Source organism: Pan troglodytes, chromosome 8 (genome assembly GCF_028858775.2).
Source record: "Pan troglodytes isolate AG18354 chromosome 8, NHGRI_mPanTro3-v2.0_pri, whole genome shotgun sequence".
NCBI classification, from domain to species: domain Eukaryota; kingdom Metazoa; phylum Chordata; class Mammalia; order Primates; family Hominidae; genus Pan; species Pan troglodytes.
This window is the reverse complement of record NC_072406.2, coordinates 86,391-114,378: the sequence shown is the minus strand read 5'-3', so window position 1 is coordinate 114,378 and position 27,988 is coordinate 86,391. Positions and strand designations below refer to the sequence as shown.

The 27,988-nt window shown below is 40.7% G+C and overlaps 1 protein-coding gene across 2 annotated transcripts in view; it reads left to right on the top strand.

The window, feature by feature from the left end:
• Nucleotides 1-4,040: 4,040 nt before the first annotated feature.
• The window catches only part of LOC134807112 (MAM and LDL-receptor class A domain-containing protein 1-like), a 91,235-nt gene continuing 67,287 nt past the window's right edge, over nucleotides 4,041-27,988 (top strand). For both annotated transcript variants that reach the window (XR_010146750.1, XM_063781252.1), the window contains exon 1: nucleotides 4,041-4,123. The gene's annotated coding sequence lies outside the window, so the exon portion shown is untranslated. The remainder of the gene's footprint in view (nucleotides 4,124-27,988) is intronic.

Genomic DNA, 27,988 nt, shown 5'->3' with positions numbered 1-27,988 from the left:
ATAATTGTTAAGAGGGAATGGGAAGTAGTGATAAAATAACTTACAACATCAGGCATACATAGTCATGAAATAAGATGGAACTATCAAGCCAGGCTCAGTGGCTCACACCTGTAATCTCAGCACTTTGAGAGGCTAAGGCAGGAGGATCGCTTAAGCCCAGGAGTTCCAGACCAGTCTGGGCAACATGGCAAAACCTCATCTCTACAAAAAATACAAAAATTAGCTGGGCATGGTGGCACATGCCTGTAGTCCCAGCTACTCAGAGGCTGAGATGAAAGGATCTCTTGAGCCCGGGAGGTTGAGGCTGCAGTGAGCCGTGATCATGCCACTGCATCCAGCCTGGGCAACACAGCGAGACCCCATCTCAAAAAAACAAAGAAAAGAAAAATGGAATTATTAAATTGTGCTACAAGACATGGGAATATTAATGCAATTGCACTTGATTTGGGTTGTAAAAATGGGTAGCGTTAATATAAATAATTCCTTATATCCTGGAGAGCAGGTTATCTTGGGTAATAAGAGATACCTGTGAATTTTAAGCAAGCAACTTGAGTTTTAGCTTAAAATATTCATATTTTGGCTCTTTAGGTAATTGAGCTTTTGTCAAGAAGTATGAAACATTTGAGATCATTAGCCTAGTCTGGGGAAAAAAATATATATATATACACACACATATATATAATGCAAAGACAATATAAATAAACATTTAACATGACAGAAAAAAATCACGTTATTTTAAAAATACATCACTGATTTCTGCCTACCCCCAGAGAAAAAATAGTAGGGTCTTTTACGAATCATACATTTTGTTCATCTATATTACTATAGTAAACTGTTAATGTGATTATCTAAAAAAAAATTATACTACTTGTCTAACAACAACCCACCTCATATCACCATAGCACTAACAATCTTCTCATAAATGAAAGCATAGTAGTGGGTACTGTTATTAACATGAGCTGACTAATACAATTTCACATTTCAAACGCAATTGTGGGTGCTGTGCTACTCCATATTATATTAGTAATTATTGTTCTCTAAAGGTTCTTAAAAGCAAATAAACAAATGCAAGGCAAAACATATGAAATGCAAGGCAAAACATACGAAATGCAAGGCAAATGCATTAAAAACTTTTGAGTGTTAATATATAGATTTTATTTTATCTTTTTAATTTCTTTTGCTTAACCAAATAGATTACGTAGTTTTGATTAACTGGCCATGAAATAGCTCTGCCTACATAGAATTTCCCATGAATAATTGGTTGTGGAGACTTTTGTGTGTGACCCAAATCCTCCCTCAAAATTGAAGTTTGCCCAGCTATTGGGAGTGTTGGCAAATCATGCCTCTCAGCTGATTCTCTCTAGAATTTATTCTCAGGAGATCTAATTAATAACTTGTCAAGCTGATGTCCATCCTTGGGGACAACTCGTATCTGAAGAATGGCCAGTGAAAGGTATTAAAACTCCATACGCCTGCCTCAATTTAGGGCAACTCTGAAGGGTCACCCCAGCTTCTCAGCTCCCCCTTGAGATTAGCTGAGGTATTTGTTGTGACTGCCTCACATCTCAACTCCCTTTATCCAATTCAGCTTTTTCGCCACAGTTGTTAGTTCCTAGGATTTTACCCAGTTAAATGTTCTCTACACAAATCTCTATCTCAAATCTGCTTTACAGGGAATGTGGCCTCAGTCAGGTTTTCATTAGGTTCTGGACATAACTCTCATTAGTCATTGATATGATTCGGCTGTGTCTCCGCCCGAATCTCACCTTGATTGTAATTATCCCCACATGTCAAAGATGGAGTCAGGTGGAGATAATTGAATCATAGGGGCGGTTTCCCCCTACAGTTCTCGTGGTAGCGAATAAGTCTCACGAGATCTGATGGTTTTAAAATGGGAGTTTCCCTACACAAGCTTTCTTCTCTGCTACCATTTAAGATGTGCCTTTGCTTCTTTTTTGCCTTCTGCCGTGACTGTGAGGCCTCCCCAGCCATGTGGAATTGTGAGTTCATTAAACCTCTTTCCTTTATAAATTACCCGGTCTTGGGTATGACTTTATTAACAGCATGAGAACAAACTAGTACAGTCTGTTCTATAAGCCCAAGTTGGATCACAGAGTCCCGCTTTCTGTTTTTTTTTTTCTAGCCCATATTTCTACTAAAACTTGACTCATATAGACTTAAAACAAAATAATTAAGCATGGCTAATATTTATTTAATATTTTATACGTGTCAGGTACTGTATTTTGTAACTTATCTTTTAATAATCTTTCCAAATCTCTAAAAGGAGAATTCTGCTCTTTTATAGAGAAAATAAGGATGGCTCTGAAAATGTTAGTATTAGGGGAAGTAGGGTGAGGGACATAGGGGGCACTTTGTGTAATTTGTGCATTTTACTATCAGTCTAAAATCAGGTCAAAATAAAAATTAAAAAAATGAGTAGTAGAAGCAGGTTGTTAAGATTTTCAGTGTGACTCTAGAATTTTTTTGTTTGTTGTTTGTTTTGGAGTGTAGTGGTAAGATCTCTGCTCACTGCAACCTCCACTTCCCAGGCTCAAGCAATTCTCCTGCCTCAGTCTCCCAAGTAGCTGGGATTATAGGTGCCCGCCACCACACCCAGCTAATTTTTGTATTTTTTTTTTTAGTAGAGATGGGGTTTCAGCATGTTGGCCAGGCCAGTCTCCAACTCCTGACTTCAAGTCATCCGCCCGCCTCAGCCTCCCGAAGTGCTGGGATTATAGGCATGAGCCACCACTCCTGGCCCAAAGTTCATATTTTAACTACTAACCTAAATTATTTTAAAAACAGAAGTCTCCTTGGACTCAAACCAGGTCAGAGTGACATGATCATGTGCCTGTTTTGTGCAGGGTGAAGTGAGATTATTATCTAGGAAATAGCTGAAATGTCCTGAGGGTGACAAAGAGGAGCTGTGTTTTCAGCCAAATATCAGAACCAGGGCCACTGCCTGCCGCCGAACCCCAGCGGGCACCCCTACTTTGTGTTTATCTGTGGTGGCTACGCTTGCCCACCTGGGTGGGAACCCCGAGAATGACTCCAGACTTTTCCAGGGACTGCATGCCAGGGTATTTTTACAATTTATGTGTAGACTTTGTTCGAGTGGAAAAGTTATTTTATGAAGACGAAACAAGCAATTGGGGTACCTACCTTATGGCATTTTTTACATTGAGAGTGTTAAAAATACCCCTCCCCTAACCAAAACCCTGACAAATAGAGCCAGGGAAGGCCATGCAAAAAAGGATTCTTGCGCTTGTATGCCTGATAACAAAAACTTATCACAGAAGACTGCAAAAATCACAATCTTGCACAAAGCCCATTGCAACTTTGCACACAACAATGCTTCTGAAGGATATTTGCCCAACAACTGCCTGTCCAACCTGGGCCTGGCATCACCTTTGTTATTGATCTTTGTAGCCAAGGATAATCATTTCCAAATGATCATATAATCTTCCTCATTTTTTCTTTTGTCTTCCTTTACCTCCGTGAATATGCATATAGTTTACTCTGGCTTGTCTATTTCTATTGCAAGGCTCTGTTTCCAAACGAATATCTTTTTCTTGTGGAGAGCCTCTCTCTGTTTGTTATTTAGGTTGATAAGAGAAATGTGAACATTTGAGAGCTCAGGTAAAAGGCCTTAGTCTACAGTGAAACTTTTTTGCACCCTTAGATGCTTACTTCCACTACAACTTGCAGGTGGGCCTTGAAAAGTTCTTGGAATAAGTTTGAGCTTTGGTCTTCTCCGATTCATTTAGCATAGATTCTCAAAATGTGGTCCCTGGACCCACAGCATCAGCATCACCTGGAGATTGTTAGAAATGCAAATCATCGGGCCTCATTCCAGACCCTCAGCTGGAAACTCTAGGGGCATGGCCAGACCCTCTGTAGCTGAACAAGCCATCCAGGTGGTTTTGATGCAGCTAAAGTTCTGGAACAACTAATGTAGCCCCATTTGGAAAACTTGGCTCTACAGGCCTCCCTAGCTGGTAAGCTGCTAGCATTTTTTGTTTGTTTGTTTGTTTGTTTTGATACAGGGTCTTGCTCTGTTGACCAGACCGTGACCTCCTGGGTTCAAGCGAGGACTCAGCCTCCTGAGTAGCCGGGACTACAGGTATGTGCCACCACCATGCCCAACTACTTTTTGTGGTTTTTTTTTGTAGGGATGGGGTTTTAGCCCAGGCTAGTCTCAAACTCCTGGACTCAAGCAATCTTCCCACTTTGGCCTCACGAAGTGCTGGGATTATAGGCATGAGCCACTGTGCCCGGCCCTGCCAGCTTTGTATAAGCTGAGGGGTTTTTAAAAATACCTAGACTCAGGGCAAACCCCAGACACTTAAGTCAGATTCTCTGGGAGTTGAAGCCCAGGCACTGGTATTTTTAAAGTCTCTACAGATGGTTCTAATGTGCTGCTAAGTTAGAGAACCGCTGATCTAGACCAGGCCTTTTCAAACTTAATGTGCATGTGAATTACCTGGACCTTGTTAAAATGCAGATTCAGTCTGCATAGGCTTGGGGTGGAGCCTGAGCTTCTGCATTTTTAACAAGTCTCTAGAGGATGCTGCTGCATCTGGGCTGCTAACTACACTTGGAGATAGGAGGTTCTGGAGAGCAGAGGAAAGAGCATGAACCATAACCTAGGGGCTGGTAGTCCTGACTTCCAAGCCAAGGTTTGCCTTTATGTGGCTGGCAACTTGCTTGGACTCCTACCTCAATTCTTTGGGCCCAAGGTTTGTCCTGCCTCAGAAGGATGTCAAGAAAATTGAGTGAGTAATGCAGAATTGTTTCTTAAAGTGTGTGCAGATGCTCCATGAATTTAGAGAGTATGTGGATGCACATTAGTAAATTTTAATAGTTGTGACCATGTTGTTATGAGTACTTAGAACAAGTAATAATGGCTTTTGATGTATAGTAGTAAGAAGGCTTCCTTTTAAAAGGCATGTATTTAAGTTTCAAAAGTGGGGCTATTTAAAAATATATGAAATAAATAATAGTAGAGGTAATTGACAGAGCAAAATTAGGAAGGCAGGATAAGAATGACTCAAGTTTGGGAAATGCTGAGAAAGCAGATGCCCAAGGGCTATGAAAACTTAAAAAAATAGGTAGCACTTGATTTTGATTGGCTGAATGAGATGATGTGTTTGATCATTTATGGGGTTGGCATTTGGCAACATGCACTGGGTGGCTGGGATCACTGTTTATTAAAAAATATTTGAGTCTCTACTTTGCACTAGATACTCTTTTAGTCTCTTGGAAAAGGGATTGGGGGGCAGGCAGGATAAAAACAAATCATTTATGCCCACAAGAAAATTGCAGGAAGATAAAAGTCATGAAATAAACTCTATGCTTCTAATTTAATATTTTTTATAGATTATGAGAAAAAAGTTTTGCTCACTATCAGCTAGGAAAGCTGTCTTAGCACAACCATTCATTCTTGCACAAATCAAAATCAAGACGAGCCAGATTTAATTTAATATTTTTTCACAGATTATGAGAAAAAAGTTCTAGTTTAATTTTTTTATAGATTATGAGAAAAAAGTTTCACTCTCTATCAGCTAGGAAAGCTGTCTTAGCACAATCATTCATTCTTGCACAAATCAAAATCAAGATGAGCCAGAAGGCTCCATTCTGACAGCTTCTAATGGAGAAGCTACATTTACTGGACATGGGGAAAGTTGCTGGGCTCTAAGGACTGTGCTCATTTCTTGAACTAGATAAATGGTCTTGGTGTAGCATAATACCAAAACTTCTTGTCACAGCCCGTAAGGACAGAACTCAATCAGCCTGAAAAGGAAGTCAGTGACTCCGACTCAACACAGGAATGTTCTGTGATTCCTGAAGAAGGATGTAGGAGTGTGGCACAATTCAACCACAGTCTGTGGCCCTGTGCCTCTGCCTTGACATGAGTGGGATTTCCCAGCTGGTCATTTTCTTCTTATCTAAGACATTGGGAACAAATTACTTGACCTCCTCTGGGCTTCAGTACTCCCACTCATCAAATTAGAGGACTGGGCAGTCGCTAGGCTCTCTTTAGGCATCATATTTTAGTTTCTGTGATTTTAAATTTGAGAAGGGGTGTCTAAGGGAGAATACATAGGGGAGGGGGAAAGGCTTATTAAAAGTGTAGTTAGACACTGAATTTTTAAGAATTGCATTTTGTAATAATACCTTTACCTAATCAGGACTGACAATCTTACCTGATGACAGCACCTGGAGGAATGGCTGCATTCAAAAATAAAAATGAAATAAAACAAGACCTTATTTGAACTTAGCAATAATGCTGATTCCTCTTTTTGATTTGAGGAGGTTATAGCTGTTGTAAATGCTTGAATTGGGTCTGCCCAGGCAAAACGGAGTCAAGAGTCCATGTCGGATGAATTTTAACAATGTAGACAATAGAAAGGGTTGCTTAAACTGCCCCTCTTTTACCAAAACACATTTACAAATGAAAGAACAACACTTCCATTTTTTAAAAACATTTTTTGAGATGAAGTCTTCCTTTGTCACCCAGAGTGGAGTGCAGTGGTGCGATCTTGGCTCACTGCAAACTTTGCCTCCCGGGTTCAAGTGATTCTCCTGCCTCATCCTCCCGAGTAGCTGGGACTACAGGCGCCCACCACCATTCCTAGCTAATTTTTGTATTTTTAGTAGAGACAGGGTTTCACCATGTTGGCCAGGCTGGTCTCGAACTCCTGACCCCAGGTGATCCGCCGACCTCGGCCTCTGAAAGTGCTGGGATTACAGGCGTGAGCCAATACGCGTGGCCAAAAAATTTCCATTTTTAATTGCAGGGTCTGGGGAATTAAAATGCATCCGTAATTACTTGCATCTCTCCGCTCGGGCTTGCATGAATGCAGAGGGATGGGGAGGACTTCTTGAGGCAAGCATCCCCCTCTTGTCGCCTGCCATCTGGAGAGAGAGGGCTGTGATTTATCTCACTTTAATCAGGAAGGACCCGATGGGTGGATGGAGAGGTCTGATGGCTTTGTTGCTCCATGTGGGAAAGAAAGGGACAGAGTGAATTTGTGTATGATCCCTAAGGAGAAAGCGTCTTTGTGCTCTATTTCTTTTTGACCTGGAGCCCCTGAAAGCAAGCTAGTTACAAGTTGAAATAGGCCGTTTCTAAAGTGTGATTTTGTTTGTGTATGAGCCTTGATTACAAAGGGGAAATAAACCCGCTTAATTTACATACACCACATGTAGTGCAGGATCCCCTGGGCTGTCTTTTCAGGTATCAGGAAACTTTGATGAAAGTCGCTTGTCTCATCTAGGAGTCATTTCATATTGTTTAGCAGAGCCTGGTATTAACATTTCCTTCCAACTGTTTACTGGAATCTGTGTGTTCCCTTCAAGTGATGCATACTAGGTGCACAGGCTTCCTGCCACTGTCATCCTAATCTTTCCGTGCAGACAGGAGCAGAGGGGAGAGCGCTGAGCCAGGCACCAGCTTGCTTTTCTTTCCTGACTCAGCCCAGCTCCGCTGCACTTCTCAGCTCTTGCTCTAGGTGGTGCTGTTTGACCATTTTCTTCATGTGACCCTCCACTGGGTAATATAAATTCATTCGGAGGATGACCTGATATCAAAAAAAATTCCTTTAGATTAGTAGAATCAACTTGTTTCTTCACACGATACTCTTCCCACTGAGACACATGGAGACAATTCTGACTCCAGGTTTGCAACCTTGAGATTTCTCTCAGATGCAATAAAAAAAACAAAAAAGCATTTTGAGTGGCACAGTGATGCGTAGTGCATGATCATGTTTGTCTGCTCAAACATTAAAGGGAAACTGGTGGGTTTGAGGATGCCCAGCAGCACGACAGCTGCCAATGTAAATGAGCCGTATAGAGAGAGAGGGGGCGGGAGGGGACTACAAACTTCAGAATATGAGCTGATCGTTTATAAGTTTAAAAAAAAAAAAAAAGTCAAAAGGGAGCCCAGGATGGTGCAGGAAAAAGGAGAAAGGAAGATTTTCCTTGCAGCTAATCAGGAGAGTTCATAAGGGCTGATTACATGAGTGGAAGCCTTAAGTTCTTTTTTTTAAAAAATGTGAAAGTTTGCATGTATGTATGTATGTATGTATGTATGTATGTATGTATGTATGTATGTATAGCTTCGTGTATTACCATTATTATTGCAATCAGCAAATGGATTTACTTCCTTTATCTCATGGGCTCCTTCCCACTCACTTCTGGCAGCACATTTTCCTTTCTCCTTCATCCCAGAACACCAAAGAACAGATGCGCTTCCTAACCCTGGCTCCAGGGGACTTTATACAATGTAAACAGTGCACCTCTAACGTGGTTCACCGCTTAGAGAACGTGTGTCCCATTTTAAAACTGTGACTCCTTTATATTTTGCAGTGCTTATTTTAATAAGAGACATTGGACTTGTGACTTATTTTTCATGGAGGAGTGAGCTTAATGGTTGAAAGTAATCGATAAACTTGTTTTTCCTCTGATGCCATCAGCCAAGATCCTATGGCAATAGTAAGAGGATGACACTGGGCTGGCACCCCCTCCATAACATATTTGGAACATGTTTTTCCCCCAGAATGCACATGCAATAGCTTCGGTTTGGTAAGAGAGAGATGGTGTACTTGGTTTCCTTCTGTCACACTTTTGGTGAAATGAATTAGACTTTTAAATCAGGAAATTCAGCGAGATGAGTTAGATTTTTACACAAGAGCAGTGGAGGACTTCCAGCTGGTTGGGGGAATGATACGGAAATATCTTGCTAAATCAGGGTCTGGTGGAATGCTGCTCCCCTGGCAGGCTCCTCTTCACAGGGAGCAATCTGTGGGTTGCTTATAGAACAGAGCGAGCAGGAGGCATAGCATGGTCTTGCTCATGGGAAGACCCGGTGTTCAGATGTTTGTCATTAGGAACTGGGTGTGGGCTTTTTCAAGTTAAACTGAAGCAGCAGTTCTATTAGGAAGAGCCTCCCAGATCAGCATCTTCTGTTTCTGGATACTCTCCCTTTGAAAAGCCAGATTTCAGCAAAAAGCTTTGCTAATGGTGAAATTGCACAACCCAAACCCTATGGGAGCAATGGGAAAGATGGAGAAAGAGGTGGTTATATCATGTACTTCAACAGTTTATTTAGAGGCTGTTGACGTTAGAATAACAAGCCAAGACAAACAAAAATACTCATTTTGGATGAAAATATTGTCTTTTCATGTTATTATAGATAGCTGAGTCCTAAGACTTATACAGAAACACATTTTCCTAATGAGTGGCTGATTTTTCTGGTTGTGCAAGTAATATCCAAATTATTGTACAAATTTTTGGCTCAGGAGCAAACATTGTATTGCATATTGAGCTAATCACTTGCCCTTTCTAAGGTAAGCCCTTACCTCTGCTTTCCCTTCATCTTGTCATTTCTGTTTGTTGGGTACAGGTTTCCTGTTGGTTCTTTCTGTTGGCTCTGATGTAACATGAATGAAGTTCTTAACATCCTTTCAGACATAAACACAACTTAGCTCATTGTTTCTGAGTTCATATAGAGGTTTTCTTGCCCCTGAGACTTTCGTGTCAGACAGCTGGATGTTGCTGTGTTCAAGGCTCTATCTGTTGATTTTGTATCCTACAACTTTACTGATTTCACCTATCAGTTCAGTTCTAACAGTTTTCAAATTTTATTTATTTGTTTTTGTTTTTTAAATATTGTATGTTTCATTTTAGAGTCAGGAGGGTAGATGTACAGGTTTCTTAAACAGGTATATTGCATGGTGCTGAGGTTTGGGCTTCTAATGATCCCACCACCCAAGCAGTGAGCATAGTAATCGATAGGTAGTTTTTCAACCCTTGCTCCCACCATCCTTCCCTCCCACCTTTGGAGTCCCCCAGTGTCTATTGTTCCCTTCTTTGTGTTGAGTTCTAACCTTTTTTTAGTGAAGTTTGTAGGGTTTTCTATACATAACAAGATCATGCCGTCAGTAGAGACAGTTTCACTTCTTCCTTTCCTATTAGGATGCCTTTTATTTCTTTCTTTTGCCTAATTACCCTGAGAAGTGGTGTCTGTGGGCATCCTTGTCTTGTTCCTGATGGTAGAGGAAAAGTTTCAACTTTTCACCATTGATTATGGTGTTAGCTATGGGTTTGTCATATATGGCCTTTATTTTGTTGGGATACAGTCCCTCAATACGTGATCTGTTGGGTGTTTTTTTTTCACCATGAAAGGGTTTCGAATTTTGTCAAAAGCTTTTTCTATATCTATTGTGATGGCCATATAGTTTCTATCCTTTATTTTTCTAATATGGCATATTATATGTATTGATTTGCTTATGTTGAACCATGACATGATCATGGTGAATGATTCTTTCAATGTGCTATTGAATTTGGTTTGCTAGGATTTTGTTGAGGATTTTTGCATCTATGTAGATCAAGGATATTGGCCTGTCATTTTCCTTTCTTGTAGTGTTCTTGTCTGGCTTTGGAATCAGGGTAATGCTGGCCCTGTAAGATGAGTTTGGAAGTATTCCCTCCACTTCAGCTTTTTGGAAGAGTTTGAGAAGGACTGGTATTAGTTCTTCTTAAAATATTTGGTAGAATTAATCTGGGAAGCCATCTGGTTTTGGGTTTTTCATTGATAGGAGACATTTTCTTACGGATTCAACCTCCTTGCTTGCTATTAGTCTGTTCAGATTTTTAAGTTTCTTCATGAGTCAATCTTGGTAGGTTTTATGTGTCTGGGAATTTATCCATTTCTTCTAGATGATCCAATTAGTTAGTGTGTAATTATACCTAGCAGTTTCTTAGGATCCTTTGTATTTCTGTGATATTGGCTATGATGTTTCATCTTTCATTTCTGATTTTCTGCTCTATTGAAAACATGAGGCATAGCAGGTAGGGGGCACTGGTCAGGACTTGGGGTATAAACTGGCAGATGTTAAGGTGGGTGATTCTGGTTAACTCAGAAACTCCGAAGTCCCGTGTGGAAGAATTAACTGCCTGTACTCACCTAGTAATGTATATCCTTGGTCAAAAAAGATCCAGCTGAGAATGTTGGATGAAGGGACCAAATCAATATTCATCATTATATTGAAAACAAGTCAGATTGGCTGTGGTCTTTTGACAGCAGGTCAGTGGCTAAGTCTATTTGAACGAAGTTAGGGCAGGTTCAAGGGAGAATCCTGAGATCGGTATTCTTTGTTCCATACAAACTTGCCTTTCAGTTTCTTCTCCCCATGCCTCCAGGATGTCCCTGCACAGCCCGTAGGGCCCCCTCCTTCAGTACCTTGCCTTATGAAGGGGAGAAAATGAGTTTTCTCCATTTGTTTCCAATGTTAGCATATATTTAGCCTTCCGAAATTTTCTATTTCTATTTTAGGGGAGCTCTAGGAAAACAGCAGATTACTCTAAATCCCCAGGTAAAAATCTGAAATGGTGGAATTTCATATGACCAGGAGACATATTTTGGGGCAAGTGGGCTTTTCACAATCACTTGGACATGAAGGCATCTGCTGCTTCTATGCCTAAAATAGTCCTTCAATTTAGTAGTTTAATTCCTCTTCCTCTTTTTCAAATTTCAAGACAATACATGTAGTGACTGAACAATTTGGATCCAAGTTTCACTATTTAACTGCCAGTGTGACCTTGGGCGAGTCACTTAATCTTTTCAAGGCTCAATTTCATCGTGTAAAGTAGAAGTACAAACAATCCCTGACTTAGAATATTTTGACTTATGATTTTTCAACTTTAAGATAGTTTGAAAGCAATACACATTCAGCAGAAGCTGTACTTTGAGTACTCATACAACCATTCTGTTTTCCACTTTCAGTACAGTATTCATTATATTACATGAGATATTCAAAGCCCACTTTATTATAAAATGGGCTTTCTGTTAGATGATTTTGCCTAACTGTAGGTTAATGTGAGTGTTTAAGGTAGGCCGAGCTAAGCTATGATGTTTAGTAGGTTAAGTGTATTAAATGCATTTTCAGCTTACAATATTTTCATAAGTTTATTGGAATATAACCCCATTGTAAATTGAGGGGTATTTGTAATAATGATATCTCTTCAAGGAGACTTTGTGAGCCTCTCATAGGAAAATGCATACACAGATGCATATAAATATATAACCTTTCTTTTCCATACATATGATATTCTTTAAGGATATTCAAAAATCTGGAAACAGTTGCCTCCAGGGAGATAAATGGTAGTGGGTTGGGAAACTTTTAACTGTATACGCTTTTGTACCTTTTGCATTTTGAATCAGATGAATGTATAATCTACATAAAATATTAAGATTAAAACATCACCGAATAACTTATCAGGAGTTTGGTGAACATAAGGGAAGGCCACCTATGGTGGCTGTATTTTATTCAGTGTTGGTCACTGTTGGGCACTTCATAGAGCTTATTTCATTTCATCCTCACAAGCGCCGTAGGAGGAAGGGGCCCCAGAGGGATTCATGGTTAGAATAGCAGAGTAGGAGCATTTGGCAGCTATATTCTGTGTAGGTGATAACTTTAAAGATATTTTTGTTATAAAATGTTTCAAACATACAAAAAATATAGAGAAGCAGTTTTCTATAGTTATTAAATATTCTTAATGGGTAGTCACAGAAATTATCATCCAAAGTGGGATATTCTTGAGAGAAAAAGGAGGTTCTATTTATAATTATGGTGGGATAACAAACTAAAGATGAACAGCTCTGGACAAACTGGGTTGTATGGTCCCTGGAAAACAAGGATTACTGTAAATGTGAGTCCCGCCTTGTGCTTCTCTCTGTCCCACCAAGAAAATATGATCTTGATACAGATGTTCATTGTGTCAAGGCAACCATGGCAACCATGATCTAGATACACTGTTCAAGTTTTATGCTGAACCTACCTATATATGTCTCAGGAACTTTCCAGAGTTTCCTTTGAGTGCTTCTAAATTTTGCATAAATGGTATGTTGTCCCTTGTCTCTTTTTAAAACCAATAAGCCATTTTCCCTTCTTTTCCTGGAAAATTAAAGGAACAAAGACCAGGAAATAACAACGTATTAGCTAAGGTTCTGTTGATTGAAAGCAACAGAACCTAATTCTGGCTAGCTTAAACCATGCTAGGATTTAATGAAGAATACTGCAGAATCTTAGATATCTTATGACTGGGAAAGAGGAGGTTCAGGCAGTTCCTGGGATGTCAGCAACAGGTAGCTGTCAATTAACTGCCCCCACACCACCCACTGCTGCCGTCATCAATATAGCACACCACGATGGCTCCCAGCCTCTGTACGTCTGGGTTCCGGTGTTCAAATTCTAGAGACAGCAAGATAAATCCCATTGAGTCAGGGATCCTTCCCTGGGTCACACTCCCTGCATATGGTCAGAAATGCAGGATTATGTACTAAAGACACAGCTAAAGAGGACCCACTTCACTGTTTTGGGACCATTTGCAGGGGAGGCAAAATTATGAGCTACTCACTTAAAGAGGTGATAACCATAAGTTTGCAGGAAAAAAAAAATTGGAGAAGAGAAGGATAACACTATCCTACGGTTTCTTCTGAAAATGGACTAAGGGAACAGCATTTCCATTTGGAAATTCTCTCCTGGCATTTCAATATTTATGGATTCTGAATTCTGAGAAAAATCAGTTGAGAAATTAGGAAAATGGGAAGGAACATTCTAATTTTCCTGTGAAAATTACAGCTTAATAGTCAGTATAGAGAACTTACTGGCTTGAAGAAATGCACTGACTTCAAGTCAAGCAAGATGAGGAAGCACTGACATGTGGAGATGAAAGTTAAGGTGAACAGGACAGGAGCAGTAAAGGAGCCGCAGTCAGACTTTCTTGTATCTGCTGCTGTGTTACAAGTGTGTGTTCATGGCCTTGTCCGCTGCTAACAGTGAACCATTTCTGCAAATAAATATTAATGTGTTCATAGGCATAGTATATGTTTTACAAATCCTATGAGAGGTTTTCTAAGAAATGCCAAGTTTTAGAAACACAATATGCCCTTAAATTGGCAATTTTGACAGTTGCTTCTTTCTAGTGCTATTCATCTTGCCAGGAGATCAGAATGTTATGTTATTTAAATGGTATTGGAGGGGATGATTGATGCCTTGTTTAACAATGTCATGTAAACAATGACTAAAGCATTAAGTATTTGTGGTGTTACCTTTCAATCTTTAAAGGACTTTTCTTTAGCATTTATTTTGTGATAATATTCATTTCTTTTTAATGTTTTCTCTATTAATGCTATTGGATTTTATAATCTTGTTACAATATATTGGCTCATAATAATAATAAATCATCATTTGTTATCATATCTCTTTAAAACAGAAGACTACTAAAACTTTTCATATAATCCTGTTACAGAAAAAAAACGACTATTTGCTTGTTATTATAGTCACTTATTATTTTTCAAAAACTTGTAAGTGGAGTGTTATGAAAATCATATGAATTTGGGAATTCTCAAGCATTCTCAGAAATTCTATTTCCTTGTTCCCAAATCCCAATGATTAATATCTGCCAGGAGTCGGAAAACAGTGAAAGGAAGTAACATCCTATGTTGGATACCTGGTAGGGTTAGTGAAGAAACGTTATTGCTGAGCTCTGTGTTACGCTCACGAATGATGCCATTGAGGAAGTCACGCTTGTTGAAAGGAACGCAGATACACAAAGAGTTTTGCTGCTGTCTGTTGGATAAGAACCCCCTGGTCGATTTCAGCTCCTACTGCAAGTTACAAAAATCAATCCAATGATAAATGAAAAGTGACCAGTGTGCTGGGAAATAACTTATTTTTTGGCTTCAGAGGAAATTTTAGAAACAGTGCCAAGTGAAACGTAAAAACAAACTACGAAGACGTTCATGAATTTCCCACTGAAGCTGACAGCTGTATTTTAGCAGATGGAACTCCTACTATTAGCCCAACTCTTGGGTTGAAACAGTGTGTCCAGGAAACCCTATGTTAAAATGCAATGTGTTGGGGATATTGTTCCTCTATTTGCTTGAGTTAATTTTCAAATTAGTGTACTCTTGCTTAGCTGTGCTCTGAGGGAATGAACAAAAGATTGGTAAACTCTGATGGAGAACGCTGGTCAGGCAGGGCACATAGAATCCCTGGGGATGGTGGTTCCTGACAAATGGGGGAGGAGGACCTGAGCCAGGCTTGGGCTGGGCTGGAGGAACATGAAGATGGGATCTACTCACAACCCCCAAAACTGAGGGGTCCTGGTAACACATTATTTCACCCTCAGCCATGCAAATTCATTATTTTTATGGATAAAATAGCTTTAAAAAACTAATTTACATTGAAATGTTAAAATATTTATATAGAGATTAGAAATATTTATATAGAGATTATTGGGAATCCCCTCCTAAAGCCCAAACATAAAAACTACCAAAAAAAAAAAATTCCGTGTAGGCTAAGATTGCAAATGACTGATGGAATGTAATTTAAATTAAACATGGAAAATATATTTCCTCTTTAATAAAGATCTAAATTCTATTCTTTTTAGGAGCCTTCAGAAATGAAATTCAACTATTAAAAAAAGTATAGAGAAGCCTTTAGAAAAGAAACTTTTCTTTTGCTGTATTATATATTAAAGAACTTTGATGAGAATAGTTCTAAAGTGTTTAATAATCAATTACACTGATGTTTCTAGGTGTTGTGGGGAACACCTAGAAATTAAATCTTCATCTTTGGCAGATCAGAGGCCTATTATTTTTAGGTAAAACAATTAAAATCTGCTTTTAATAAATCACAAATTTTGCAAGTTAGCCATTAATAGTAAGTGCTTTTCAAAGTTTGGCCCAATACATGAAAAAGCCAGAAAAACATACCTGCATTAGTTTTGCCCATCACCTTCTTATGCTGGCCTCAGGAGATTTATTAACAGCATTCAATATTTTAGGTAGGCTGGATGTGGTGGCTCATGCATGTAATCCCAGCACTTTGGGAGGCTGAGGTGGGAGGATGGCTTGAGACCAGGAGTTCAAGACCAGCCTGGTCAACCTAGTGAGCCCCTCTGTCTCTCTGAAAAGAAAAAAAATTTAGGTGTCCTGTGGCTACCTCCAAAAACAAACTCCAGAGGAACTGAATTTTTTTTTTATTTCATGTGTTGGGATAATGGCTTCTTTTGCAGTTACTTACGAAGAATTTAAGGGTCAGTAAAAATATTTTTTCATCCTTAATAACATGAATTCTCTAATTTGTGTGTGATATAATGCTAGATATTGTGCCAAAAGTGTTACATAGACATAATCCATGCCCATTTTCAAAGATAATACTAATATAGAGAATAAGAATCATTATTATTGTAGTAATTATTATTTTAGTAATAGTAGTAATAATCAAAACAATTACATCAAACACTTGTTAAACCCTTATTATGTGATAGGTACTGTGTAAGCAATTTCCACATATTAGCTCCTTAAATGTGATCACTAACCCCATGAGGTAGGTAGCATTATGTCCATTTTATAGATGCAGAAACTGAGCTTTGAAGAGGGAAAGCAACTTGCCCAAGGCCATGCAGGCAGTCATTGATAAGGGTGGGGAGCGAGAAGTTGAAGTCTGAGATGTAAGTTCACAGACACGAGTACACAAACACGTACAAGATACTCGTATGACATGTGGGGTTGCTTGAAATATGTAATTGACTTTCCCCAGCACAAGAAAGTGTTTGGACAGATTTCAAAGGGATCTAACACTTCCTCAGAGGACTGCCCTACGACATTTTTCCGTGTGCTTTTCTGCCTCTTGTCCTATACTTTTGGCATTTCTTCTGCTCTTAGAGGCAATGAGTCAACAGCATATTTTTAGCACCTCCTGTGTGCATAGAAGTGGCCCCTGACTCAATGGGAGTGTATAACTACCATGGGCCAAATCTGTGTGCTTTCCTGTTAGCCAGGGGATTATAGAAGAACACACTCCCCTGATTCCAACAGAACTTGCTGCCACTCTGATGTCTTCATTGTAAGGCCTCTAAATGAATGTTCAAGAAATTCATGTTAAAGGCACGTGTCATATGTGTAACTTGTAAACATTTGTGTACTTGTCTCTGTGTCCTTACACCTCAGGCTTCAACTCTTGTTTTTACCTTTATCAATGACTACCTGTGTGCTGTGTGGCTTTGGACCAATTGCTCACCCCCTCTAAAGCTCAGTTTCTGCATCTGTAAAATGGATATAATGCCATATATACATAGATATAGATATACATACACCAATATATATACACACATATATGTGTGTATATACATATATATATAATATACAAACTGAAATATATAGTTATATAAATATTTCAGTTTAAGTTTCAAAAATCACTGGAGGGTATTTTTATAATACCCTTCAGCAATTTTACCTGCTGCCTTTGCACATTCTGGTGAATTTCTAAATGGAAGTCTGATAGAGATTAATCTTTTAATGCATCATAAATAAAAAAGAAAATCACAGAATGATGTAGCTGGAGAGGACCCTGGGGATCTAGTGTTTCATGAAAGATTAATGTCCTTGATCTGTTTGTAAGTGTTTTGGGAAAATCTTCCATGGTCAAATAAAACTTGGCAATGTTGGATTAAAGTTAAATAGGTTTTTTTTTTCCTGCAGAACTTCATAGTCTTTAATATGCTAATATGTTTTGTGAATCTACAAGGAATGAAGTGTTTCAATGCTTATTTTACCCAGATTCTCATTTTGGGACAGGCTGGTCAAGCTGAGTCAGCTAGTATATTCTCTAGATGGAGATGATGGCTGATGCCTTTTTCAGAGCAAGAGAGTCCCCAGGGGAAGAAAGGGTATATCAGTTGCTCCATTTCATGCCAAGGATCCTCAGTCTTTAGAGGCTCAGAGAAGGCTGAAAGGCTACTCTAGGCTATCAGGGCTACCATTCATTGTGACCCATGCTACAGAGAAGCTTTGAGCTCAGTGCAAAGGAGTGACCAGCCCTTGAGAATCAGGAAAATTTATTTATTCCTGACCTAGTCCACTGAGGACATACAAGGAATGGGGCAGGGGAGTGTCACCAGCTATGGTTACAAGCTAGTCTGATTCTCTTTCATTAAGAAAACTGGTCCCTGTGAGTTTAGATTGGGAAGCACCAGGTTAAAAAATTTTTAGGCCTGGAGTGGTGGCCACTGTACTCCAGCCTGGGTGACAGAGTGAGAATCTGTCTTAAAAAAAAAAAAAAAAAAGTTAAGTGATGTCTTCTGTTGAGGACCTCTCAGAACTTTTAATATGAAAGTGTGCATTGTGAAGAATGGGAGTAGAGTGTACAGGAGTTTTAAAAGCTACTTGGTCATGAAACTCTTGCTTTGTGCAGGATTCGAGGGGCACTAACATTCTGAGGAAAATATTTTGGGAAACATTGATCTAATCCAAACTTCTCATTTTACCAGCAAACCACTGTGGGGCCCTCTAAGTTTCCTTTCTCCATCATTGTGACAAATTCATTGGAATTAATTCAATTAAACCTGGGGTCAGCTTTGAAGAGATTTATTTAGCAGGTAAATCTGTTTTGTACATTTTGAGGGAGTTCTGAGTTTCCATAGTCAAAAACCACAGATCAATTTAACCAACCTTTATGGAATATCACCTATGGCCCAAAGACCCTTTAGCTACAGTGATGGTCTACAAAAATATAAACTGTAATTCTTGCAATACAGGAGATTAGTAATAATGGTCAATATAATGATGATGACACCATGAATAGCTAACATTTATTGAATGCCTTTCTATTAGTCAGGCACTTTACTAAGTATTTTAATCCTCCCAACAATTTATGAGGTAGGGATTATAATAATTCCCATCTTATAGTGAGGACACTGAGGTTAGGAAATTATCCTAGCCTAAATGTTAAGTATAAGCATGAATAGAAAGGTGTTATCAGCCTATAAGACATTCCTTTATGAGTGATACAAAGTCCTATATAAATTCAGAGAAAAGAAAAGTGGTTTTAGAAATCCTTGATCAGTGAGTGTGAAGCATGTGGTGGCCCGGTTACTGTTTGGTTGCCCATCTGTCCTCCCTCTGGGGATCAGCACCCCCTTACTTTGGAAGAATTGTTCTCCTTTTCACTGTAAGGTTCTTTCTGGCTATGCGATGGGGCACATTGCCTCAAACTAGCCCTGTTCCAGTCTTTGAGAACCTTGAAATTGGAACCAAGGGAAGAGGATTGCCTCTTGAATGGTAATTCTCTAAAATCTAGTCTGAGGTGCTGGTGCCTAATCCCTGGGTCTGTGGAAGGAGCTGGGCTGTGAGAGGGGAGAATGATGTTGATGTCAAGAGAGGGGCAGGTGCTAGGAGCAGAGAGATGGAGGCCTGGAGGGTTTCTGGGCTTCTCTGAGGCTTAGGGTTTGGATCATTGTCTTCGTTACTGGAACAAAGGATTTACCATACCTGCTCTTCTGGGAATGAAACTGTCCTGCTTTGCAAAATAAAGTGTCATTAGAAAGAGATCTTAAAAACCCCACACCATAGACAGGTGCACAGATCCATAGAAGTGTTAAAGTTCTGTCTGTTGGATGCTAAGCCAAGACTCTTAAGTATGTTCTAAAGAGAAACTGGTGTGTGTAGGCTGTGCACTCCCAGGGAGATAAAAAGTTAGGAACTTCATGGGTTGGGCTTGGTGGCTCCCACCTGTAATCCCAGCACTGTGGGAGGCTAAAGTGGGCAGATTGATTGAGCTGAGGAGTTCGAGACCAGCCTACGCAACATGGTGAAACCCCATGTCTACAAAAACTACAAAAATTAGCTGGGCGTGGTGGCATGTACCTGTAGGCGGGAGGATCGCTTGAGCCCAAGAGGGAGAGGGTGCAGTGAGCCATGATTGTGCCACTGCACTCCACCTGGGTGACAGGAACTTTATGGGGAATGGGATCTTGGAGACTGAGTAGAGACTAGAGGAAAAAAAAAAAAAAAACTACCTCCCCAACTGGCCACACTATTCTTTTAAAAAAATGTTAATTGACAAATTAAAATTGTATGTATTTACGGAGGTATAATGTGATGTTATGATATATGTATACATTGTGGAATAATTAAATCCAGAGAATTAATAGATTCATCACCTCAAAACCTATCTTTTTTGTGGTGAGAACATTTGAAATTTATTGTCTTAGCAATTTTGAAATACACAATACTTCATTGTTAACTACAGTCACCATGCTGTGCTGTAGATCTCAACAAAATGTATTCTTCCTGTCTCAACTAAAACATTGTACTCTTTGACAACATTTCCCCATTCCTCTCACCCCCTCCAAAAACACCCATTCTTTATGTTGAAGAGAATGGCTAAAAAGTCCCAGCAGGTTTCAACTGACGGCTTCAGTGGTTGTCCCATCACACTTCAATGTTATTAATAGAAAGGGGAGGGGCAATACATAATTCGGACAGGCGGAAAGTACCATTGTAACCACTTTCCTGACTTCACAGAAAAAGTCCTCTTGTTTTCATCTGTAAAATGGGAACTGCGTGAATACCATTCTTCTTTTCTTCAGCCTCCAAAGAAAAAACAGATGCAAAGCCTTTTATCAATTGCAAAACAGTATACAATGTGTGTTATTACTCACAGTTGTCTTACTGTGACCAAACACTTTATAAGCCTGCAGCAAGTCAGCCTTACTCTCAGGAAGTGGACAATATTTGGGGAAGGAGAAGCAGCAGGGTCTTTCAGGACAGTAGCCTTGGTGGGTCCAAAAATTCCTTGAGCGAAATGGGAGACAAAACTTTCTTCCTGCTTTGGGGTTTATCCTGTTAGTCTTTTCTCTCTTCACTCCTATTTTCTATGGAGAATTTCCTGGTTTTGGAGTTTGGGTGCGTTTTTTGGAGAGGAGGCAGAACATCTTTAGCTCCAGCAGAATGAAAGGATACATGCAAAGGAACCTAGCACAGTATGTGGTACCCAGTTCCCCTTTAACCTGGCTTTATTCATTCACTCCTGGTAGGGCATTAATAAGGGATTTAGCCCCCTCCTATTGAAAACGATTAATTCAGGGAAGAGTTCAGGCAGTGTGGACAGATGCAGTGTAGGCCAAGCCTGTTTCTAAGACAGGAGCTGGGTAGGGAGGGTGAGAAGGGCGAGAAGAATAGGGAAATATGTGTCGTCTGTGTTGCTGCTGTTGCAACCACCACAACAAACAAACAAGTGAAAAAAAAAAAAAAAAAAGAATTGTCCATACTGGAAAGTGTGCTGTTTTGGAGGAGGCTGGGGAAAGTGTGGATGGCTCAAGTGGGTCCTGTTGGATTGAAGTCTGACAGTGGTGATTCCCTTCAACAAATGGTCGGGGTGGGAGGGTAAACACACACACACACACACACACACACACACACACACACACACACCCCACACGCAGCGCCCAGCCTCCGATTTCAGCGCTGGAAGGAGATAACCATTCTTAGCTCGCCTTTCCAGGGTTATTTTTGGCTGAGGCTGTTCGCTGATGGCAAAAGGTTTCAGCCCCCTCCCAAATCCCTCCCCGTGCTTGTTCTAAAGAGAAACTGGTGCGTGTAGGCTGCGCACTCCCAGGGAGACAGGGAGACGGGCCTGGCGCCAGAGAGGAACCCGGACTCTGCCCAAAGTCTCGCCGCCCGCCGGCTGTTTTCTGGCGGAGGGTGTGCCCCGGAGGGCGGCGATCGCGCGTGAAGGCTGGGGCCAGGCGCGGGTGCAGGCGTCACCGGGGTCGGGCTAGCAGGCCCTGGAATCAGGCTTTTGGGACACCCCGAAAGTGAGTCCAAATTGGGGAGAAACTGAGGGCACCTCCGGCGGTCTGGCAGCGGAGAAGGTGGGTGGGAGAAAACTTTACAGGAAGGCAGAAGCAATCTCCGCCGAGGGAGTCAGCGAGCGGCCGCGCGGAGAGGAGGGACGGGCGGTCCCCAGGCGGGCGGGCGCAGGGCGCCGACCTGCCGGAGAGGGGGCCCGGGCCCGAGGCGGAGTCCCGGCGCGCGGCCAGGCGGGCGGAGGCCCCCAGCAGGCTGCAGATTCCCTCAGGCCCCGGGAGCCGCAGCAGGACCGGCCAGGAGGCGCCACGGAGGGGAGCCCCATCCCGGTGCTGACAGTGCCCACCGCGCCCTACAAGGACCGGCGGCCGGCCGGCGGCGGGGGTCTGCGGCGACCTAGCGGCCTCTTCGAGGGCCAGCGCAACTACCTGCCCAACTTCATCCAGAGCGTGTTGTCGTCCATCGACCTGCGCGACCGTCGGGGCTGCACCACGGTGGTGGGCAGCGACGGCAGGTACTTTAGCAGGACGGCCATCGAGATCGTGGTGCAGATGGCCGCGGCCGACGGGGTGAGTGTCCGGATGCCCCTCGCTTCCCGCCGCGCCGCCGCCATGCCCTCTCCTAGCCCTTGTCCCCCTGCTGCCTCCGGGCCCAGCTGGGAGGCCCCTGCCCGGCCCCGGCTTTGCTTCCTCACTCCCGCGTCCTCACCCTCCAGCGCCCCACTCCCGCCGCGCTCGCAGCCTCCCCGGCGCACCCCGGACACTGGGTTCTATTAGTACCCACCGCCCCCAAAAGCCTTGAGGGGTGTCCGTCGTTCCTGGAGCCACTCCGGGCGCCCTGGACTCTTCTCCGACTCTGCACACATCCCGCACCTGCTCATTTTTCTTTCGGACATTCTCTTACCTGGCCCTGTAGATTCCAAGGCAGCTCCCAGTTTTCCACATTGTTCCCAACGCGTTCACTGCCCACAGTCCCCACACAAACTTCTTTCCCAGGCTCACAACAGAGTCCCTCTGCCCCGTGCCCTTTTTGCAATAATCTGCCAGTCCCCTAAGTCTTAGCTCTGCCTATTTAACAGTAGTGGTGTCTCAGAACACACGCATACACACACACACACACGATCCCTGACATATTTGGCAAGAGTAGGCCCTGAAGGTTTTTAATATTTTGGTTCTTTAACCCAGTGAAATTATTGAATGATTTATTTAATTAGAGTAGGGATGGAGTGGATCCATTTGTTTGATGCTAAACAGCCTGAGCTCGCAGTTCCCAGGGGGCATATCTCTAAATGGTCTGAAATGAGATTTGCAGTGGTTTTCTTAATGCAATTCCCAACTTCTCTCCAAATGCCTTTTGACATTTGACAACATTTCATGCCTCTTCCCCTTTCTCTTTTCATCCTTGTTTTCTCTCCCTTCTCCCACGACCTCGGTAGTCTTCTGCAATCCAGATTCTCAGACTTCGGGTTTTTCTCCCTCTGCCCCTTTCCTCTCTGTCCTATAACTAGAAGCACCTTTTGGCATAGACCCGTATCCCAGTTTCCTCTTTCCCAGGTCCAGCAGCATCTCGAGGACATCTACAAGAGGGATACCTAACTTCAGGGGTCTCTGAATGATATGTGGGAAACATCGTCTAAAAAAGTAATTTTATCCTTATTCATGCAACCAGACCCACACTCATAGAACTTTTCTTTAAGGGGAGTGTCTTGCAGATGTATAAATGAGTGTTAACATCTTTAAAAGCGAAACTGAACAATTCCCTGGCATTTGAATTCCCTCCTTCCTTCCCAACCCTCTCCTTTTCATTTTCTCATTTATTATTAAAAACATTTTTAAAGGATCTCCATGCTTCATATTTATCTACTATAATTCCTCCTTCTCGGTGTTGCAGGGATGGGGAAAGAGGATTTTTTAAAAAACACAATAAAAAGCAATTGGGAGAAACAGGGCCAGTGGTGTTGGGGTGGGTAGTGGAATTGTGATTTTTGACTCCAGTAGACAATGATGCTGGATATATGGGGTTTGATTTCTCTCTGGCTCCTCACTTGAGATTGATGAAGTTTGGCTAGAATCAGGGAGTTGAAGAGAGGTTGACAAATGGTCTTTCACTCTTCTCTGACAGGCTGTTCCTGTGGAGTGATGGAGAATAATGAGCCTTGGGAGAGCTATGGGAGCTCTCATACTCCTTCCCGAGCCAATTTTTTCGGGAGTGAGAGAAACATGGCCTGTCCAATACTTGTTGTGGGTCAAGATATTTTTGAAGCTACGGTTGTTGATTTGCATGGGAAAATTATTATGTCTTATTATTTCTTGTCCCACTTTACCATAAGGGCTCCTCAGCTTCTTACTTCAATGGGTCTTCCATGACAAACACACTTTATTAAGTCTAAGAGTGGAATTTATTTTAACAGATAATTAGCATAGGTCAATATATGCTTAAAATAGAGTCAAATTAAACCTACTAGCTGTTATAAAGGACAGATGACAAAATCCACATAGAAGCATCGACTCTTAAATAATCTGAAAGTACTACTACTAAGAGGGGCGGGCATGGGTGAAGGGAATGGTGGACATGTTTCAGAATTTCAAACGCCAACTTTAACCAATCGTTTCCTCATTTTGTTCACCTTCTTGGGGGCTTATGCTAAAGTGAAGTGAATAGCCATAAGGCTGGCTTCAGGAGAAAGGTGGTCTAAAAGAACTGGATAATTATAAGCAAAATTGGTCTCGAATGATTGAAAATTGATGAGAATGTGCTTGTCTCCTGATTTGGCATCCTGAGTTAGACTCAGGAATACTGAACATGGATCCCAAAGGCTTTGGTCTTTTTTGATATCCTATTGGATAATCATAAGCAGGCTAGAAAAATAGGAAACTAGAATTTATTCTCTTTGAACTGACAAATCTGTCCAGTGGGCTGCATTCTCTGTATCTGAAAAATCTTGGTTTTGATTGAAAAAGTTAATTTTACAAAGCAATTTTCTTTTTTTAAATTAAATTTCATTTTTTTTTTGAGACAGGGTCTCACTTTGTTGCCCAGGCTGGAGTGCAATGGTACAGTCTTGGCTCACTGTGGCCTTGACCTCCCCAGATTCAGGTGATCTTCCCACCTCAGCCTCCTGAGTAGCTGGGGCTATAGGTGCACGCCACTACACACAGCTGACTTTTGTGTTTTTACTACTCATAGGGTTTCTCTGTGTTGCCCAGTCTAGTCTCAAACTCCTGATCTCAAGAGATCTGCCTGCCTTGGCCTCCTAAAGTGTCATGAACCACCATGCCCAGCCTACAAAGCAATGTTCTAGGAAAAACTACAGTTACTCTTTGATTATGTAATTGCTGGAGAAGAAAACCATGGCATTTCTAAAATGATGAACTATATTACTTATATTTTAATATCTCATAAAATTTGAAATAGACATTTCAAACATAAACATGTATAAAATTTTTATAAATTAAAAATATAAAATCAAAAACATTTTACAATTATTTTATTATAAAATTATTATAGAATCAAAAACATTATAAATTTAAACAACTTTTTAAACAATTTATTTTGGGATTTCCCATGGAGTGATGGAGAATAATGAGCCTTGGGAGAGCTATGGCAGCTCTCATACTCCTTCCTGGGCCAACTTTTTTAGGAAATGGGAGAAATATACCCTGTTCAATGTTTATTGTGGGTCAGGATATTTTTGAAGCTATAGTTGTTGATTTGCTTCAAACTTTAAAAAAATTATTATAAAATTATGGGATGTAAAAAAATTTATTATAAAACTTTGAAATTTTCAAACATTCAGAAAAGCAGAGAGATGAGATTAATGGCACTCACAGGCAAGCATAGAACATAGATTGTAAACATTTTGCTATATTTGTGTCATGACTATTTTTTGCTTGTGTTTGAAAGTATATTAAAGAAAATGATATTTTACCCCTAAATTCTTTAGTACAGATTTCTAAAAAAAAAGAACATTTTCCTGTATAGTTACAAAATCATCTTTTCAAACAAAATAAAAAATGGCTTTTTTATATCATTTATTACCCAGTCCACATTCAGATTTCCTCAATTATTATGAAATGTCCTTTTATTTTTTGAGACAAAGTCTTGCTCTTTCACACAGCCTGAAGTGCAGTGAAACAATCATAGCTCATTGCAGCCTCAAACTCCTGGGCTCAAGTGATCTTCCTGCCTCAGCTTCCTGAGTAGCTAGGACTAGAGGTGCACACAACCATGCCCAGCTAATTTATTGTTTTTGTAGAGATGGAGGTCTTACTACGTTGCCCAGGCTGGTCTCAAACTCCTGGCCTCAAGTGATCCTTCCAGCTTGGTCTCCCTGAAATATCTTTTGTGGCTGGTTTGTTCAAATTAGTTTCTTCTAATCAAGGGACACACATTGCATTTGATTATTTAGCTCAAGACTTTTTTAACCTGGAAAATACCCATACTCTTTGTTTATGTATTTATTTAGTGAAATTGACTTGTTGAAAAACTAGTCAGTTGTCCTGTAGAATATTTCCCCTTCTGGAATTTTCTGGTTGCTTTTTATGGTGTCATTTAACTTTTCACTCTGTTTTTTCCTGGTTAACTGGAAGTTAGTTCTAAAGGCTTTTAGGCCTGCTATAACAAAATACCAAAAACTGGATGACTTATAAGGAACAGAAATTTATTTCTCACAGTCCTAGAGGCTAGCAAGTTTAAGATCAAGGAGCATGTGGTTTTGATATCTGGTTAGGACCAACTTTCTGGTTCATAGATTGGCCTTCTTGCTGGGCCCTCACATAGTGGGAGAGACTAGCTAGCTCTCTGGGGCCTCTTTTATAAGGGCACTAATTCCAATCATGAAGCCTCTGTCCTTATGATCTAATGACCCCCTAAAGGCCCCACCTTTTAATACCAGCACCTTTGGGGTTAGGATGTCAACATATTAATTTGGGGAAGACATACACGTTCAGCCCATTGCAAGGTTTAGTTAGATTCAGGTTCAACTTCTTTTTTTAAAGACTATTTCATAGGCAATAATGTGTATTCACATCCCATCATTAGTGATGGTGAGATGATCGCAAGGTTAGGGTGATCACTGCCTATCTCCTCTGCTATATTCCCCCTTGGGTCAAGCCAGTAGTCTGTGACGTGAACTTTGTACCATGTGTATATTCAGTTATATTCTGTATCAATAGTTACTTGATTGTTTTAGCATTTATTAATGATCCTTGCTTGAGTTGATTATTTCATTAGGGGTTTCAAAATGGTGAATTTCTAATTCTCTAATTCTATCTACATGTTTTAGCTGGCATTTTTCTATAAGCAGACCATTTTCTTCACAACTGGGTTATTTGGCTATCCTGAAACATAGTTCCTTCCGGGAAGGCAGAACATGTTTATTTCTGTCTTTTAAAAATTACTGGTGTTTGGAGTGAAGATTAGGTGAGTTAACTACCTCCACAGGTGACAAATGAATTTTGTTTTGTCTCACTTTTGCTTTTTTGAATATCACTGTGGCTGCTTGGATTTTTATATTTAATTTGAATGGATTAGGGAATAAATGAGAAGATAGGTTTTATCTGTTTCTGTAGTTTTTATGTGGCTGTGTGAACTTACTTTTAAAAATTCCCAGAAATATTTTAATTCCCCTTTAAAGATATAAACTATGCCTTAGTATAAAGCAAAAGAAAAACCAATCATGTGAAGAGTAAATAGTATCGTTTAAACGAATTGTGGTTAAGCTTAGTTTGTAACTAATTAGTTTTTTATTTTCTTTCTACTTTTATCTGCTTCAGAGCCTCTTCAGTGGTTTAGATCTTCTATGTGTCAAATTGTTCTAATCTCTTAAAAAGTTTAAGAGCTAAAATACAACACAATGACTACAAGAATGCCTTTGTCCTTTTCTGGGTAGGTACACCTAAGGCAACTTCTTTTTCTCTTCTTTGTTCTCTTCTTCTTTCTTATTCTTAAATCATCTTCAATATTGGACAGATGACAGCACTATGCCTGCCTCAAGATGTTTCTGACTTTTTCTTTATCTTTTTTTTTTTTGAGATGGAGTCTTGCTCTGTCACCCAGGCTAGAGTGCAGTGGCACAATCTTGGCTCACTACAACTTCTGCCTCCTGGGTTCCAGTGATTCTCCCAACTCAGCCTCCTGAGTAGCTGGGGTTACAGGCATGCACCACCACGCCTAGCTAATTTTTTGTAGTTTTACTAGAGACGGGGTTTCACCATGTTGGCCAGGCTGGTCTTGAACTCCTGACCTCAAGGGATCTGCCTGCCTTGGCCTCCCAAAGTGCTGGGATTACACGTGTGAGCCACTGCGCCCGGCCGTTTCTGACTTTTT